Raw genomic sequence first — 19,709 nt, 5'->3', positions numbered from 1 at the left:
TCCATCCAACGTCCATACTACATCAGCAGTGGCCCCGTTGTTGTCTTTGCATCTTTTTCCCCCACAGCACCATTTCAGCTATCCTGTGGCTCCCGTTCAGCATCAGGGACACCCAGGACAACCATTCTCCACAGGCCAGGTAAAGTTGAACTGACTGTCCTGACTTGGTCCTGGTATGCTATTCTGTTCATTTGGTGTCTAAATTAAGAAAAAAATACGTTCAATTTTTGCAAATTGATGTCAGATTTCTCTTGAGTTGTGTCAATTACGTATCGTCCATGTTGGTACTCTGAAATGATTAACACGTGTTCCTCTGATAAAGCCTGACTGCTCTTTGCCACATTACCAGGACTGAGCTAAGGATTTATCAATGGGAATCCAAGGGCCATCTATGGGGTATCATGATAGTATTACATGGTGAGTTCCAACCCCAACACCACATAACATTACATTGGTGTTACAGAGGAGGGGATCCTGAACCTGTGTTTCACAGTACCACTTGGTCATAAATGATTTTGCATGAGAAATCCACTTAATTGACTTTAGCATCAAAAATATTTTGTTTCAGAATTTGTTAAAACATTTTAATTAGATTGTTAGGGCACTGTGTTGACCCCCATTCAAATAGTACATGTTAAAAGGCTTAGGTGAGTCAGTTAAAGGTTTAAACACTTTCCTAAATCATTTTTAAAAGGTTCAAAATTCCAAGAAAAAATTAGCCACAATGGAGCCTGGTAAGGTTCTCAACTTGTGAGCCATCCAAGCTTTGAGGATCAGTGATCTGATGATTTCATGCAAAGTATTGAGAATTAGCTATAGAGTGACAGATGAAAAGGAGGAACTTAAAAAATTCCTCATCTCCTATGAGAAAGAAAGGTTAGAGAGGGAGGGCCATTCATTAGAAGAACACATTAAAGAGGGTGAACATGAGGCCCTGGCCTGCAGCCCATATTGCCAATATGGGGAAGAAGGCGAAGCCCAGCTTCCCAAGACCCCCTCCATTGGTGGGAAGTGACAGGAGTCACTCTACTGGACCCCCCCCCCCCAAGGTAAAGTGGTAGGAATCCTTGAGGATGACCTGCTTGGTTTGACCTTGAGAAGAGCAGACAAGCCCTTGAGAAAAGAAGAAGAGAAGGATTAAGATGGGGTTGAGGCCAAAGATGATGACAGCAATATTCAGAGGGAGGAATAGGAGCCACTCTACCCTAACATTCCCAAAGGGATTGTCCGAAAGTATAGGGATGGCATTGATAAGTGGTTTGCAGCCTTTGGGAGGGCCGGCAGAATGAGGAGAAGAAGTCACAAACACAGGGGCTTTCTACTTTGGGAGTTATTCTCAGCAAAGGGCGGCGATAGACTGCTGACCCTTAATTAGGATGTGGCTGTGTCCTATCATCATATGAAGAAGACACTCATAGAAGGGTTTGGACTCACCACAGAAGAACACAGATTGAAGTTTAGGGACATTCATAAAGGTACATAACAAACGTGTTGATTTTTTGGACTCTTCAGTCAAATCACTGGAAGGCTTGATCAAAGACAAGGAGGTGGACATGTGGGATGAGCTTGTTAATTTAATTATGAAAGAACACATTTTAACTTATTGTACAACAGAAAATTTGCATCAGCATTTGGTGCATTCTACGTTGTCTTCTCTCATAGAGCTGGGGTGGATAGCTGACAAAATGAGTCAGAACAAGGGTGTCTAGGAAGACCCATGGTGGGGGTGACCCCAAGAAGGGTTCTCAGACTTCCCAGCAGGGGAAGGAAGTGAGCAACAATCAAGATAAAAATAGGGAGTTCTCTCAAGATCCCTAAAGGTCTTCTCAGGAGGGTGAGTCTTTAGACTTCTCCCAGACCAAAGGTAAAGAGTATCTGGGTAAAACTGGGATACAGCAAAGGTTTCTAGGTTGAGTCATGACTGTCATCAGGCAGGTCATAGGAAAGAAAATTCAAAATCCTCCAAAAATGACCCCAAGTGTGGACAATCAAAGTGTTAGCTAGCTTAGAGGTGGGTAGGGAATTGTACCCTGGAGAGGCCAGAGGATACACTGAGGCTACATAAATTTCCCTGGATATTGAAGCCTTAGCTGTCTTGCTTCCAAGCCTGGAGAAGTATAGACAAAGGCCTAAAGGCAGTCAATGGGACTGTGGTAGAGGTTCTGTTGGATACAGGTGCCAGTGTCACCATGGTGGCAGCTAGACCGGTTTCCTCAGACCAAATGATATCTGGTGGTAGTCACCAGGTACCAATGCTGATGATGAGACAAAGCTCCATCCAATGGACTTGGTAAGCTTACTGGCCCCAAGAAGGTGGATGAGTGCCTTGCCATCCCAGTAGAGTGTCTTTTGGGAAATTATCTGGAACTTCTTTATGGGCAGAAGTTGAAAGGAAGGGTCATGCAGAAATGCTGGGTATCCCTGCGTTGGTGGGTGTTACCACAATAGCACAAGTAGCATGTCAGGGAAGTCGGGGAAGCTTGTATCCTGAAATAGTGGGCCAAACTCCAAAAGACAAGAGAAAGGGCAAGACGTCTGCTAAGGCAACTTCTAAGAGGTCATAGGACCAGAGGGAGATTTTTCATGCCAGAGATGTCCTGGTGCCTGGGAGGGAACTGCAGCTGATTTAGTCTGGCCTGAACAGGGAGCACCCTTAAGTGTAGGGGGACACTTCAGAGAAGATCTATGACAAGGGGAAAAGCAGTGCCCTACTCTTGAAGGCCTTAGGTAGCAAGCTACAAAGCAAGGGGAGGATGATGTCAGTGGTACCCACAGGGTCTACTGGGAAAATGGGCCTCTGCACACTGAGGCCAGGGGCACCTATGAGAGTGGTCTTTCCCCAAATTCACAGAGAGTTCATTCTGATCTTGACCCATGACATCCCCTTAGCTGGACATCTGGGACAAACCAAAACCTGGGACAGGTTGGTTGCCCATTTTTATTGGCCCCAGATGTCTGAAAATGTAAAGGAGTTGTGTCACTCCTGTGTGCCCTGTCAAGCCAGTGGCATGAAAATCTTACACCAAAGACCCCCTTTAATTCCACTTCTAGTGGTTGGGAATCCTTTTGAGAGGGTAAGGATTGATATTGTTGGTCCCCTTGACCCTTAAACTTTACCTGGAAACAGGTTTGTTCTGGTTGTAGTGGACCATGCCACTAGGTACTCAGAGGCAAGTCCTCACAGGACTGTCACTGCCCCTGCAGTGGCAAAGACCATCCTAAGCATCTTCACCAGGGTTGGGTTTCCAAAAGAGGTGGTCTTTGATAGAGGTGCCTATTTAATGTTTGCATTTCATAAGGGTATGTAGAATGAATGTGGAGTGAGCTACACGTTCACCACCCCCATCACCCTCAGACAAATGGTTTGGTTGAAAGGTTCAACAAAACCATGACTTGCATGATAATGGGCCTCCCTGAAAAACTCAGAAGGAGCTGGGATGTCCTGTTACATTGTCTGCTGTTTGCCTGCAGAGAGGTGTTTCAAAAAGGGGTTGTATTCAGCTCTTTTGAACTTTTGTTTGGCCATCCTGAAAGGGGTCCTCTGAGTCTAGTGAGGGACAGATGAGATAAACCGACTATGTACTAGGCCTACATTCAGGTATGGGTGAGTATATGAAGAAGGCAAATAAACAACTGCAGGCCAGTCAGGAGCTTATAAAGCACTGTTTTGACCAGAGGTCTGGACTGGTTGAGTACCAACTAGGTCAGCTGATGTGGGTGTTGGAGCCTGTCGTTCCTAGGGCTCTCCAGGACAAGTGGACTGGGTCCTATCCAGTATTGGAAAAGAAAGGGGAAGTCACCTACTTGGTAGGTTTAGGCACCCCTAGGAATTTCCCATGTCAATCGCCTAATACCCTACCAGGACAGAGCTAACATGAACATGCTGATGGTCACTGATTGAAGTCAGGAGGAAGAAAGTGAACCTCTCCCTGACTTATTGTCAAATAACCCACAAGATGTGTCAGCTGAGGGTGTTGTTTTGTCAGACACCCTCACTTCACAACAACAATCTGACTGCAGGCAAGTCCTATGTCAGTTTGCTGAGCTCTTCTTTTTGACCCCTGGAAATCCAGGATGTGGAGACTGGTGACAGCCTCACTGTGAAAAACTAAATATACAGAGTGTCTACCAAGTCAAATCTTGCATTACGATTGAGGTCAGCAAGATGCTAGAGCTCGGGGTGATTGAACTCTCTACAGCCCCCAGGCCACCCTAGTGGTAGTAATCCCCTAGCCTTATTCTAAAGAAGGGAAACCTGAAATGAGGCTCTATGTGGATTACACGAGTTTAAATGTAGTCACTAAATCTGATGCACACCTGGTTCCCACGGCAGCAGATGAATTGGTTAAAAAGCTGAACCTTGAGCACTTTTGATTTAACATCAGTGTACTAGCAGATTGGACTCAATCAAGAAGTGAAGGAGAGGTCAGTATTTTCAACCCCAGAAGGCCACTTTAGAGTGATATCCTAAGGATTAAAAAATACACCTGCCACCTACCAAAGGTTGGTGAATCAAGTTCTCTCAGGCCTGTACAACTTTAGTACATTATATCTAGATGATATAGCTGTCTTTGGTTACACCTGGGAGGATCACATAGTCCAACTGAAGAAGGTTTTACAGGCCCTGCATCAGGCAGGCCTAACTATCAAGGCCGGTAAGTGCCAGATAAGGTAGAGATCTGTTGTGTACTTTGGCCACTCTGTAGGTGGAGACCAAGTCAAATCTTTCCAATGCAAGATCCAGACTAATATGGAATGGGAGTCTCCCAAAACCCAGACTCAAATCAGGGCCTTCCTTTGCTTGCCTGGGTACTACAGGAGGTTTGTAAAGGGTTGGGGCCATTGTGGTCCCACTCACTGAGCGTACCTCAAAAAAACATCCTTAGAAGTTCATCTGTACCACAGGATGCCAAAAGGCCTTTGACAGCCTGAATGTGGCAATGTGCTCAGCAATTGTCCTGAATGCACATGACTACAGAAAGGAGTTCATTGCCCAAACAGTCACTTCTGAACATTGGATTGATGCAGTGTTGTCACAGGAGGAATCAGAGCAGGACTACCTCAACAGCCAGTAGAAGGAAGATGTTGACTTGAAAGGGAAAAAAACATGATGATGACTCGAAGTGGCCTTCTCAGCCCTGTGGACTGGAGAGAGGTGTGTTGTTTTGGGAAATGCTGAGTAGGATCTAGAGAGCACTGCTGACTCAAACGTTAAATTCCTCTATTATGGGGTTGTGGTCCAGGGAGGCCTGTAACTGGAGACTGTCATGTGATGCCACATCATCACATGATGGACACACTGGGCTAAATGGTATTGGAGAGTTGTGAGATTGATCAGCCAGGTACATGCAGCTATTTGTGAAGGATTGGTTGTAAAATTGCTATCACTTCTCAATTAATCGCACATGAGATATATTTAATGATTGCAGCAGCCTATACTCTTGCTATGCCACTTGGTCCACTACTCATGAAGCTTGCATTTCTGTCCTTCTCCTTGACTCTACAATATAATTTCTGTTTGATGATCCGCAAACCTTTTTGCTCCTGCATGAAAGGCAAAAGCTCCATAACACTCCTGCTTACCTTACTGGACCGTTTCAGCCAGACACCCAAGATAGACATTCCAAAAGGAATGCAGCTCCATCACCGAATTTGGCATTTATAAATACATTTTTGTTTTAACAATCATAATTTTAGAACTGTGTGGGTTCACTCCTCCATAATTTCTATTTTTCATACTTAGATGACACAATATTTAGATGTATACTCAGGTCACTGGGGCTGAAGGACTGTTAGCAATCCATTTAATTGAACTGCCATTCCCTCATTTTCTTCCACAACAGATTTGATGATGTACTGCTCACCCCCCTGATTACTATTGTTGTTGTGTAGTGTTTGTCTTTGTCACACCTTTGCCCAGCTACCCGTCCCCATCCATTCATCAAACCTCTAACCCTCTTCCCCCAGGCTTTGTGATTTATTGAGATGTGACTTAATTTACACCATAAGTGGATCACACACTTGGTGGAGCCGATGTGGTGAAAGAGACACCAACTCATTGCAGGATCTTCTTACCTGAACAATTCAATAGCCCACACCAGCCCCACTCAGCCACCCAGGCATGAAAGGGATAATATAATAGCACATCATCATAGAACAGAAGAGTCAGAACAATGTATTACTCTGTTTCAGCATCGCACAATAGTGAACACCAGTGCAAGATTTTGCATTTTTTCATGATGGTCTGGTGATCTCAGTCTTTGATAACCCACCAACTCTATGTGTGCTTTTCTTTCAGTCTAGAATCCCTGTGATGAATACTCTTTCTGATGAAGCTGACAGTTGGAGTTCACCTCATTGGAATAGGTGGGAGTGGAACCCCGCATTGTGTTGTGATGTCTTTCCTGGCAGCACAAGAAGAGAAGATAACACTAATACCAGCCCCATCAATAAGAAGGCACTTTTGGGAAACCTTAAAATAAGTTTTGGGAAGAATTTCGAGAGGTATCATTGCCTAATCAGTTCAGGGAAGAAATAATTATTTAACTTAGTACTTAAGTTGTTCTTTGGAAGGGCAGCTAAATTACATTGTTGTATGGTGGCAGACCCCTTAGTGGGCAAATTGTTACAGATGATAGGACAAGGGCAGTTACTACACTAACTACTATTATACTATACAGTAAAATTGATTGGTGGCTCGGTGCTGCAAAACCTCATCAAGTGAAACAGATGTAAATTAACCAGTTTTCTGGTGTCACTCTGGTGGTGGGTATAACTGGACTGCAGGAAGAAATAAGTAACCTACTGAAGTATTATAGGGACTTTGGGTAGGGAAAGTTTAGTGGGAACAACTGTGCACTCAACAATACTATTATAAATCATACTACGCTAACTAGCAATAGAAAGACAGATAATGGATGATGACCAAAAAAGGTAAAACCCATTTATTTTTAGAAACCAGCCTCTCCACTCGCAACAGGCCCACCCCCTCCTCAAACCAAAATTTCCCAAAAAGTAAGTCCAAACAATGTCCAAAAGTCCAATGTAAATAAACACTTTCCCCATTTTTGTGCCCCAACCCTCTCCACCCACAAATTGTCCTAACACCCAAAAAACATTAAAAAGGGCCTTGAGGGCATCAAGTTAACAGGCCAATTTCTGCTGCCTTTGCTAGAGCTCTGTCATCTCCTGCGCAAGGTGTGCCTGCCTATGCAGTGGAGAACGCAGTGTGTTACATCTGAAGAGGGGAGAGCAGTGGTGATACGGGTGGCAGTGGTGGATGCCAGCTTTAGCCAGAGGCGTTAGAGTGGCCTTGTTGGAGGTGGGCCTGGCTGGAGGCTTGTAGCACCCTGTTGATGTTGGACCTCTGCTTCCTGCTCCTCAACTTCCAGGGCCACCAGCCGGCAATATTTAGAGGCCACTGCGTTCAACTTTTTGCTACTATAGCTGGGCGGCTATCTCCTGCCATGGTCATGTTGGTGGGTGGTCCAGTGAAGGTTGCTGCCTGTCATCAGACTTACCATCAGCAGGAATAGCTACATCAAGAAAGTAATGGAAAAACAAAATACATAAGCACAAATTGTAATGCTGCTCACCTCAAACTCTTTTATGCTATCCATAGTGGATCAACAACTCTGGCAAAATTGAACAAATAAAAGCAAGTCCCGCGCATGGTTTGAAAGAAGGTCCTGAGTGGGAGAAGTACCGGGGGCACTTTTTAAAAAAGGATGGGGGCTCTTTGAGCCCTGGGGACCACCACCTCCATGGGGCTTTATTTTCTACAAAAGTAGGAGGCTGTGCAGACCTTCAAGAGACCGCCATTTGCTTTTGCTTGGCATGTACTTACAGCTCCTGCCAAGCAAAAGCAACATTAACTTAGCTTCCAGCAAGCAGGAGCTGTCAAAGTTCTCCTGCTTTCTGGAAGCGGAGTTTTCTCTGTGTCCTTGCCTGCAGACATGGGTCAGGGAAAGAGATGAAGTATTGCTCCTGCACGAAGGGAGCTGCATTTTCAGCAGCTTCCTGTGTGCAAGAAAAATGCCAGCTCCCTTAGGAGGCGGGAAGCCGGCTCAAACAACAAGGGCCTTGAGGCTTCCCCAACGGTCCCATAGTGCACTGGATTGCCTGGGTGGGCTCCAGGGCACCCAGGGAGTCAAGCCAGGCCCGGTGGATGGGGTTCCTGAGGCCAAACTTGGCCCAGGGAGAGGGCCTGCAGGGCATGCCCCATTCAATTGGGGTTCAGCCCCAGTGGATGGGGTCCCTCGGGCTGTTTTCCTTAGTAGTAAGCAAAGGTCTTCAAACTCTTTTTCCACATTGATGGACAGCTGAACAAAAACCACTGAGTGCATTTCTAGATGATTTTGGTGTGGTGTTTTTGATGCACAGGGTTTCGAGGACATCACCAAACAAAGAAGCATTCATTTAGTTAAGAGGAAGTACATCTGTTTGGTGGAGATTCACTTCTTTGTAGACTCATCATCTTCTCTTAACAAGGATTCACATTATTACAGATTTGTGGATGAATATGCTTGAGGAACAATCACATTGCCGAAATTCCAAGGCACACAAGGTCACTGGAAACACTACCTCGCGGTCCTTTATGCAGCTGTAGTGCAGAATATGCATGAGACATTTATCCAATGAGGTAGCACCTACTAATTAACCAGATGAAAGTACACCAGTTGGGTAGACGCTTACAGCAAAACTGGGGACTCTCAGGATCCAGTCTGGTCCAGGTGCGCATTTCACAGAAATTAAACTTCAACGGGAAGCACTCCGAAATATAAACATAACAGGTGTCCCAGTTGAAGCTCCACTTCAGTAAAGCACAAATGTTCATAACTTCTTGGACTCAGTGAGGGCATATCAAATGTGTTTCCTCTCATATTCAGCAATGAAAAAAAATCTGAAATCCTTAATGGAGGTAAATACATCATCGATCTAATGGAGCTCAATCTGATCTGTAGTAACAGTGATGAGTGGTTTCTTTCTTGTCCTGGTGAGAGCAGAGTCCATGGTTCACCCTTTTAAATGCCCTAAGTATGTAAATGCCCAAAATCCATAATGCTACTCACACACCCTTCCTGAGACCCACACAGCCACTAACACACCCACTCACAGGTCTATAGTGCCACTCACAAACTCACACACTCAGTATTAGAAATGGGATTTCTGGTTGGCTAGGGTTTGCGCCTAAGCTAGGCAGAAACCACCACTCTGGTCAGGGCAAGGGAGTTACACACTGATGATAACCCCTGCTCACCCCCTTGGTAGCTTGGCACGAGCAGTCAGGCTTATCTCAGAGGCAATGTGTAAAGCATTTGCGCAACACACACACCCAGCAGCAACACACTAGGCATACCACAAAAAAAAAACTCAACACGATATATAAGAAATAGCCTTTGTATTACCATAAACACGTTAGAAACCTAATCACACATTTACACTGTGCCAAATAGCACAGGCAATATTCACAGGGAATATATACAGGATGAGGCCAATCGGGCCACGGTCAGAACCGTCAGAACAGGTAAGTAACTGCAAAACACAACCAGTAACTACTGGTACAATAATGACCTCAGCATAATTATGTCAGGCATAAAACACATTAGGCCCAAACCTCCAAAGCATAAAACACATTACGCACTAGGCTCCACCAGCATAAACACAGTATGCAATTACCTCCTAGGCATGTATCACATTTAGACATGAACCATATGAGGCATATACATCACATAAATCACATTATGCATCACATCACAGTAGGGCCCACCTTAGAAACTGACTCCAGGCCAACCTGGCCTTCCACTGGGGCTCAAATGCCCCACATTCAACAAAGTCAGGGCTCAGCTGCCAATGCAGCAATTATGAAAAGTGTGCAATGCACTTGCCTAAACGTAGCAGCTGCCCGCTAATTGCGGTGCAGCTATGCAGGCAACAAAATGTGGGCACTGGAAAAACAGCACTGGGCTCTGGATCCCTGCTCTAGGGCTCTCCCAACAAATGTAGCTCAATGGGCACCAACAATGTGCTCCTATCGGCACCACTGTGCCCTTGTGAGCCTCACTGGGACTCTGATAGAAATGATGGCCCCCACGTTGCAGCTGCCCGCGACTGCGGTGCAGCTGAGGAACCTGGCTGGGCTCTGTCAACAACTGAGCCCAATATGACCAACTGTCCCCAATATGAGGCCCCGTTCCCCGGGGCCTCGCACTGGTGCAACGGGCACCTGAAAGACAGCAGAAGATAAGACATTCTTCCAACTAGTCACACTAGCCACACGTACCAACGATTGGAACAATGCCTCAAGACTTTCAGAACAATTAGAGAAAATGACCATGGGTGCTACTAGCAGTATTGACCCCCATTGCTGCCATTATAATGACTAAGCTCCATATAGTGTATTGTGATCACAGTGTTATACCTGAGATACTGCTTAAATGACACAGAGATATTGTACCAAATTGAATAAATAGCCATTGTTAAAGACGGGACAGGGGAACAGTGACAGGGCAGAATGTTATGTTTGCACACACCGGCCTACCGAGACAGAAAACAGCATGTGTACCAAAGTCATACCTGTCTTTAAATACGTGGGCTGTGTTCTAATGTACAATATGCTCATCAGTCAGCACACCATGTCCGTAGCAGTTGCACCTCCTGAGAATAGCAGAATTAGCAAAGGGAGAGCAAGGATAGAACAGGGAATGTGACTAACTTAGCACTTATAGAAGTTGTAGAAGTAACAACAATAGGACTACACTAAATGCAGCCTGCTACCATTACCAAATACCTGAAAGATATGCTGTAAGGATTTTGTTCAAGAATGAACAAGAGGAGGGAATAAGGCAGGGTCTACTTTTATCATATAGTACCCCAGCCCCGTTCTGCCCACACCTGAAGTATGAAACCCTTGCATAGGCCCTGCCTGCCTGATTTGTTGGCTTTTGTTAAATTGACCAGAGTTCTGCACCCATTTTACTGAACAGCAGGCTCTAAGCTTGTCTGACTAAACATCCCAGCCAGCTTCTCTCTGAGAGGCACACTACTCCAGACTGGATGGCCCCCACCCTACCTGTGTGCAAAGTTCACTGTTGTTCTCTCTATCCTGTCAAAATATAGCCCACCACATCCTGGGTATATATGGCTATGAGAGAGAAGTTCCCACCACAAGAGCGTCAGACCAGGGTGATGGATGTGGCAACCAAGACATTTCTATATATTTTATTCCTTACATTAAATTTTTTCTGCTTGCCCTATGCAACTTAAGACGAGTGCTTAGCTTGAGACCATAACCTTTCACCTAGTTTATGTTCCGCATTTAGTAGGATAAGCATGACATTTCTGTGTGACCCGTGGTGTAATTGACGTAGGTAGGACTGGCATGAGATGACGTTGCTGTAGGCACTTCTCACTGTATTAAAGGGTATAAAAGGACACCTCACAGACTTCTTGTCGGACTACCTCCCTGTCTGTATGTAGGTGACAGACTGTGTAGGTTTTCCCCAAGAGCTCTTGTTTTTTGTTTTGTAAGATACAAGTTAACTTGCCAATATATTTGCTATATGTTGTATATACTATTTTGTCTTTAAATTGGGGTTTTCTTATTCAGAATTTAATACTTACATTATAATTGCAAGGCTGCCTTCTTTTAGGTTTAAACGTGAGTATACTCAGCATTTTAGATCAACTGTATTTTGTATTCTGAGAACATTTTCCTTGATTTAAATTATCAGTCAAAAGCTTTATTTCGATAAAATTATATCATAAAAGCATACAGACAAACATAAAGAACGCAATAAAAATCAGGACAAAATCCAATAGGGGCGAGAGGGTAATACGGAAGATCAATCAACAGACTAGATGAAAGTGCATTGTTACATCCCTTTTCCAATCCCTCTCGACCTGATACATAACGTCTAAAATCGTATTAAATACAATCACAAGGTTAAAAATGTATTAAATTACATTTAGGCACGAAATAGGAATTATTTCCCCAAAGCATTTTGACACGCAGGTAATAAAAAAAAGAAAAAAAGAAAAGAAAAAAAAACACTAAAAGATGTTAAAACAAGGCAAAAAAGAAGATATATCACGACAGAGGACCCAGGAGTTTCAATCTAATCAGCCAGGACCAGGCAAGAAATTTGGCCACCCCACATACAAGCAAAACACAAGTGTCCAATTGAAGAATTCTCAGCGCAACACGGTGGTTCACGGTGCTCAATTGTCTACAAACAGGGCTCAGCCATCTTACCCTAGGAGTTTTATAGAAAGGGCACTCAAACAATAAGTGCGCTACAGTTTCCACCTTCGCTTTACAGCATGGACAACTTGCAATCATTTGGTGAGGGGGTTTCCATTTACTTGTGCGGTCCCGAGTGGGCAGAGTGCCGAATCTAAACTGGATATACAGTCTCCTGTCTCTGGGCTTCTGGATTACATCAAGGTAAGACTCCAGCCTTGTCACTGGTTTATGCAAATAAAAAGCCCCAGTTAAGCTGCCAGCATCCACAGCTGTATTCTCTTGGGTATCAATTCACATCCAATAAGCCTTCTTTAGATCAGCCTTACTGAGATGCATTCCGGACTCCCAAACATCTCTTAAACCCAATGCAAAAAAGGACTTTTTAATATTACACAACCAAGTGATCTTATGGGACCCAGGCGAGCTCATCACTTCTCTGAGACCCTCAACATATTTGGAGAGTTCAGGGGTGCGCCATAGGCGAGTCCAGTAAAGCAAGGGACATAATCTGGCAAGGTCCCTAACTGAACGCCTGCCCATATCTCTCATATGGGGCTTTAATGGAGTGCCCATTGGGAGCGAAACCAGATTCCTGAAGAATTTGCTTTTCCGACATAGAGATTTCGTGGTTGCTAATGAAATAATTGTGAGGCAAGATGGCGGCCGAAGCTTCGGTCGAGTGAGCTGGGTTGAACACTCCCTGCTGTTGGTGCTCCCCTACTTACATTTTCTATGGCGAAGACCGACTCTTTTGGTAGCGATATGCAGAACTTCTGGACTAGCTGTGCATAGGAGGTGATGATTCTGCTCGCGGCAGCTTCTTTACTGATCCCGACGCGCAGAAGCAACTGGCGTTCTGGGGCCGTTGGAGCTCTTCACCATTGCGCTCGGCGTTCTCTCACCACTCTTCCCTCTTCGGTTCTCGGTATTCCTCAGGCAGCCAGTGGAAAGATGCCGCCCAAGTTAACTACTAAGGCTCCTGCAAGGAGCATCAAACTCCGCAATACTCAGCCTACAGCGGGCATTGACATCTCAGGAAATCCGGGGGGACTCTGAAGACGCATAAATCCCTCCCTGAAGGCCTCACTGATTCGGCGAAGACATCTACCGGTAAGACCCCCTCCGCTTCTGAGATTTCGTTAACATTGTCGAAGCCCCACAGTTCGGCCCCATACAGTGCCGAGCTTACAGCTTTCGCAGCATAGGCCACCAGTGCGGGAGCAACGGGCCTGCTCTGGGATGATCGATGTTCCTTCCCCCGCAACTCTCTTGTGGTTAAGAAGCATTTTATCGATGTGGGGTCTCCAACTAAGTTTGTCGGAAATCCTGATTCCAAGGTAATCAAAGATTTTAACAAACTCAAGAGGTGCTCCCTCCAGAGTAAAATTGGTTTTAGAAGATCTAGATGGGTTAAACGAGAGGAGCTTAGTTTTTGATGTATTTATAGATAAGCCTCTCATATTACAAAAAAGATTGAACCTATCAAGAAGCTTCTGCAACCCCGCAGGTGTTTTGGAGATGAGCAGGGTATCGTCAGCGAAAAGTAGGGCTGGGATCTTGTCTCCCTCCAGGGCCGGGGCATCAGCAGGAAACTCCCGTAAAAAACTTACCACTCCATCCACAAATAAAGAAAATAGAGTGGGAGCCAAAACACAGCCCTGGCGCACCCCTCTGGTAACCCAGATTTTAGCCGTTTTTTGATCCTGTCGACCCCATCTCACTTGGGCAAAATTGCCCTCATGAAGGCGAATCAAAAGATCTAGGATAGGTATCGGGATTCCCAGTTCCCTCAACACCGACCAGAGGCGGTCGCGAGGAACTAGATCGAAGGCAGTCTTCAGATCTATAAAGGCCAAATGAAGACTGCCCTTGCCAATCGAGACCACTTTCCAGTGCAGGAGGAGAAGCCGGAATACCTGATCGATTGTTCTCACATTTGCACTGAAGCCTGCTTGATAGTCTGACAGGACGTCCTTTTCGATTGTCCATAACAAGATTCTTTCTAACAAGACCCTTCCAATCACCTTCTGGCCAGCATCAGTAAGGCTGATTGGGCGGTAGTTGGCAGGGTCTTCCCTAGAACCCTTTTTAAAAATTGGGATCACCCCTGCCCCTTTCCACGATTCGGGGACAGGGGATCCTCTGAGAAGGGAATTGAGTAGAAGAGTGAAAAACCTAGCCCAGTTTGGGGAGTCTGCCTGGAACAGATCACCTGGCAGGCCATCCGGCTCGGGTGCCTTTCCTGGGACTATTTTCTTGATAGCAAGCAGAACTTCAGATTCCTCAAAAGGGGAAAAAGGTTGAGAGGCAAGAAATGGTGATGAGGGGCCAGCATATACGCTTATATTGTGAGAAACTGGCCCAGAGTAAAGCTTTTTGAAATGTTCAAACCACGCATGGTCAGTAATATTATTAGGAATATCATCAGGATCCTGGTCTTTGGATTTTCTGAATAACTTCCAGAAAGTGTTCCCGTCTTTAGCCAAACTAGCGACCTTAAGGTCTAGCCAAAAGGCTTCATCCCAATTACGTTTGGCTTCTAGAAGTGCCCTTTTGTACTCCTTTCTAGCATTGTTCACAAAGAGACAGTCCTGTTTCTTAACGGCAGCTATCAGGGTACTCCTTTTATTCCTACACTCCAAATTATACCACGTCCCAGGCGCCTTAGGAGGCTTGTGCTTAGGCGGATGAGGTGGTAACAAGAAAAAAGAACCCATCGTCTCTACTGTTTCAGCATAGATACTATCAATAATAGGAGGCCCTTCTGAGGCACTACATGCTGCCTGAAGTTCTACTATTTTGGCCAGCAAGGATACTTTGATGGCTTTCAGTTTTTGGTCATTAGAAACAATTTTCGGCCATTTCAAGTGCCTCTTGCAGTTGGAAGGAGCAACTTCCTTGGAAAGCATAATTCGACCTATGGCGTGATTATGGGAAACAAGAGGCCAGGGGTTCATCATAGATAGACACAAGGGGTTGTGATCACTATCGATAGATGGAACTATGACCATGTCCACAGTGTATTGCCACAATCTAAGGTCGACTAAAATATAGTCGATACGAGAAGGGCAAGTTGCTCTATTGAAAGTATTTGCACCGAAAAGATCGGACGGCATTCTCCCATTTGCAGCTCTGACACCAAATTCGAATGAGATAGCGTTCAATTGAATGCCCAACTGAGACCACTTCCTAATTGGTGGCATAGATAAAGACGGGATACCCCATCTAGCATCATCAGCCTCTACATTGAGCAGATCCTCTGTGGCTAGAGGTTCGAATGTACAATTCATATCTCCAGCAACCAGGATTAAAGAGTCCGGAGGGCAGGTGGTAATTTCCTCGCTCAAGGCTGTGACAATTATTGACTTAGCACCTCCCTTCGTACCTCTTACATAAACATTAAAAAGCTCAACAGCAGGGCCACCTTTAACCCCTTTGATTGTAAGCCGCATTAGGTCCAATGATGTGCACAAGTGGTGTTTTACCCTGCAATTAAGTTCAGTGCATATCCAAATTATGAGACCCCCTGACGGCCTCCCACGTCCATTGGAAATAGCTGGTAAAAAAAAACAACTGAAACCTGATTTATACAATGGCTCCAAACTCCAACTTTCTTGAAAGATACATATGTCTTGGTTAGCAATAAAGGTATTCCAATCTGGTAATGAAAGCTTGTTGCGTAAACCTGCTATGTTCCATGAAATTATCTTAAGGCTAGTAGCGGAAGCTATGGAAACAACATCGTCAGGAATAGACATTTCACTTAATGTAGAATCGCTTAGTCCGCCAAGATCGTTGGCATTAGGGCTGGGGGGAATTAAAGTTTTGTTTGGAGGATGAGAAGATGAATCAGCAATGTCGAGATTGGGCTTATTGACAGAAAATTGCTGCGATTCACTAGAAATAAGCAGCCCGGAAGTTTGTCAATCATTAGAATCCAGATTGGATTGGCCCTCTCTCGACAATTCTGGTGTTTGGACTCTTATAGCCATAGATTCTACACATGGGTAACGCCTAAATTGAATGGAAGAGGAACCTGGGGAAGAAGTTTTAAACTCTAGTGCCAAGAGTCCCTCAGCTACAAGGTGGCTTGCCAGGGTAAGTTCGATACAGTCAGATGAATTATCTTCATATCTATACCTTTGGGCCCTGACAATATCACTCCTAATCAGGGATCGGCACCCCCTCACATGGCGAACCCAATGTGTAACTTTATTTATCAAAGAGCCCTCATCTTCTCTCCCCTCCAGGACAGGGACATGAACCATAAAAACTGTGGGCTGCTTAGCGACATTAAAGGAAGAAGCTTTAGAAAGGGACAGAGAAGAGTGTCGATCAGAAAAGTTTATTGGCAACCTAGAAATGTTTGCTAAGCTAGGAATTGGGCTTGCCTTCCTAGCCGCAGTCATAGGACGAGGTATGGCTTTATTGGTCTGCCCTATGTCTTTTATAGCGGGATTATGATTCGATGAAACAAGGGGCGGAAACCGATTGCTAGTTGGGTTTATGGGTGGATAATGAAGATGTACTGATGATGGCAAGGAAGACAACCCACCCAAATCATGATGAACAGAATTCGAATTAGGTGTTTTAACAATAAGCAATAATTCATGGATTATTAACTTTTCGCCTATTTCTTCCCTAAGGGAAGTAATGGTTTGCATCACATTAAGTGTTTCTCTTCCATCAGTAATGGGAAGCTTCCCCGCCTCCCCCCTAGGGGCAGAAGTTTGTAAATCTGAGTTACTGGCTAAATCAGTCTCTTCAGTAGTGGCGGGGGTTTCAGACAAAGGAGCATATCGATTAGTACAGACCAAGACATGTGGTTCAAGAGGCACAGGGTTACTGCTTTTAATACCAGGGGGAGGGGACGCCAAACGAAACTCGCTTGTAATAATGACGTCCTCTCTAATTGTAGAATTGCGAGCTGGCTTTGTATTAAACATTGGTGGAACAGTCAGAGAGCGAGGCAAACGCTTGTTTGCTAACGAAGATGTATTCATAAGGTCAGGGGCGGGAGATTTGGAAATGTCAAGAATCAGTTCACATTCATCGACCAATGTTTCAATACGATCCATTGTAGAGGTGGGTAATACCTTCTTGGCAGTTCTTTTGGCCTTTTTCCTTTTGGCTGCCCCACCGGCAATGATCGCAATCCCTCCAATAGTATCAATCAATTTCCTTTTACCCATTTGTATGAGTGTGTGAGGGATAGCTTATCAGAACTCGTGGATAAGAACAATACTAGTCACAGGACGTGAAAATTAACTCAGACTCAAGAAACAGAGTCAAAGCAACACAGGGATTAAGTCTTCTCATGCAGTGGTACAATACCTTTTACTAGGCCAGCAGTCAGTATGTGACGGACACAAGTAGCCGCACTTCAAGCTCTGCAGAGAGTGGGCCCAGCCCTGCCTCTGTCTGCCCCTGACGGCCTCAGACGGCCCGCCCTTTGCCCGGGCTTAAATTATGTTTTTCATAATGCATATATGAATGTGTCTTTGAGGTTTTTACTCTGCACATCCTATGGTGCATTTTCTGAAGTGTCACTCTTCAAACAATTTCAATGCCTTCTGAGTCCTATTGAGAATTAGATAAAACTGCCTTCTGTTTAGTAAGACTCTCTGTGAATGCGAGGTCACTATATTTGGTATTTTGTATTTGAAATGCCCTTTTATTGAAACTGCGCCTTGTAAATAAATCTGTTAAACCTTTTGGCTTAGTATCTATGATTCACACATATGTTTTCTTCATTTTAGTGAGACCGTTCCTGCGCACCCCCCCTCAAGTTAAGGTGCCCCTTGCCCCCTAAATCTCTCCCTGGAACATTCGGTGAAGGTGCCCGTGCCCCCTAAAACGCCCCCCCGACTCACTCTAACACGCAGATCCATGGAACCCTCCACAACCAAGTTTTAATGTACTCTGTTCAGCGGGGCTAACTGGGTCCCTGTAACCAGCCTATGCTCTATCGTGGTCGGCCTGAACATGTACATTTTAAATGACCAGGTGCAACCAGATTTCCCCAAAAGCGCTTGGTGCTTTTTGGCGCTATTTCCCACTAGAAACTTCAAAATTCAATATCCCCAATACTATAAATTGGATTTTTGTCATGTTGGTCTTGTTGTATTTATCAATTCAGACTTATTGTTCTAACCTGGTGTGGTATATATGTGTTTGGCATTTTCACAGTTTTACCGTTTGAAGTGTATTTTACACATTGCATCTAAGTTAAACCTGACTGCCCTGTACCAACCTACAAGAGGATGAGCACAAGTTAATTTGGAATTTTCTTGTGCCTTGCCCTGACTAGGATTGTGATTGTTGCTTGACAAGGGCTCACCCCCAATCAAACAACTAACCAATTTCTAACACCTATGTTTCCAGAGACAATTGGCACTCATACCATGGCCAATGCTAAACATTAGCATTAGCTAAGTATACTTGATATTGTAAGGCTGTAAACACCAGCGGCTGTACAGGTGGTATGGCACCAGCACCCCATTGACATAAGTGTTCCCATGGACTATTTGTAGACCAGAATGCTTCTTAACCAGAGGCAGTCATGCTTATGAGCTCATTTGTAGTAGACACTAGGACAGATTATGTCCAACTACATGGGCAGACGCCAGCCTGCACATCAGGGATGGTGTTCCTTTCTCAATACATTCCTGCATCTGTCTGTAAACCAATTTAATATCAGTCTGACCAGAAAGCATTCAGCTGCTATTGATCTAAAGTTTTACAAAAATCCTGTGCCTCATGCATGAAAGAAGCTGGTTGCTTTGTAACTGTTCATGCCAGATAAGGATTAGGACATGTTGTGGATTTTAAACTTAATTTTCAAAGAATCTCTCGCTGAAGTCCTTTACTTCTCCAATCCCCCTAGAAAACATTGTTGACCGGTGCTTCCTCACACACCATCTGCAAGAGCTAGATCACAGTAACGTAAGGGTGAATTTAAGTGAGGGAAATGCACCTTGAAATGTTGGTAAATTCCCACAAAGTTTTCTTTTTTTCGTTGCATATTTATATAGCTCGAACTCGACCCAAAGGTATTGGAGCGCTTTACATAGCACCGTATTTACATTACATTACACATTCAGGCACAGGAAGATTAAGTGATTTGCCCAGAATCACAGGATGTGGACGCGACCTCGAGGCTTGAACCCTGGTTTCCTGCACTAGAGGCGGCAGCGCAGCCGACGGACCACATCCTCTCCCCCAGTTTCATCTGAGTCGGTGTGCACTGCACTGAGATGGAATTTCCATGACCAATCCACTGACACTTCTTTGGGGAAAGAAACAAATAAAACTTAAAGGAGAACTTAGAAGTGCATATGTTATGTATATGTGAGTATGTTACATGCTCTTATTTCAGATTTAATTAGCGTAAGCACATTATACTTATTTGCAGGAATACTTCAGTCATAAATATGAAAATCTCCTTTGAAAATCAGGCTCTACA

Source organism: Triturus cristatus, chromosome 2_2 (assembly GCF_964204655.1).
Source record: "Triturus cristatus chromosome 2_2, aTriCri1.1, whole genome shotgun sequence".
NCBI classification, from domain to species: domain Eukaryota; kingdom Metazoa; phylum Chordata; class Amphibia; order Caudata; family Salamandridae; genus Triturus; species Triturus cristatus.
The sequence above is the reverse complement of the archived record's forward strand: the minus strand, read 5'-3'. Positions refer to the sequence as shown.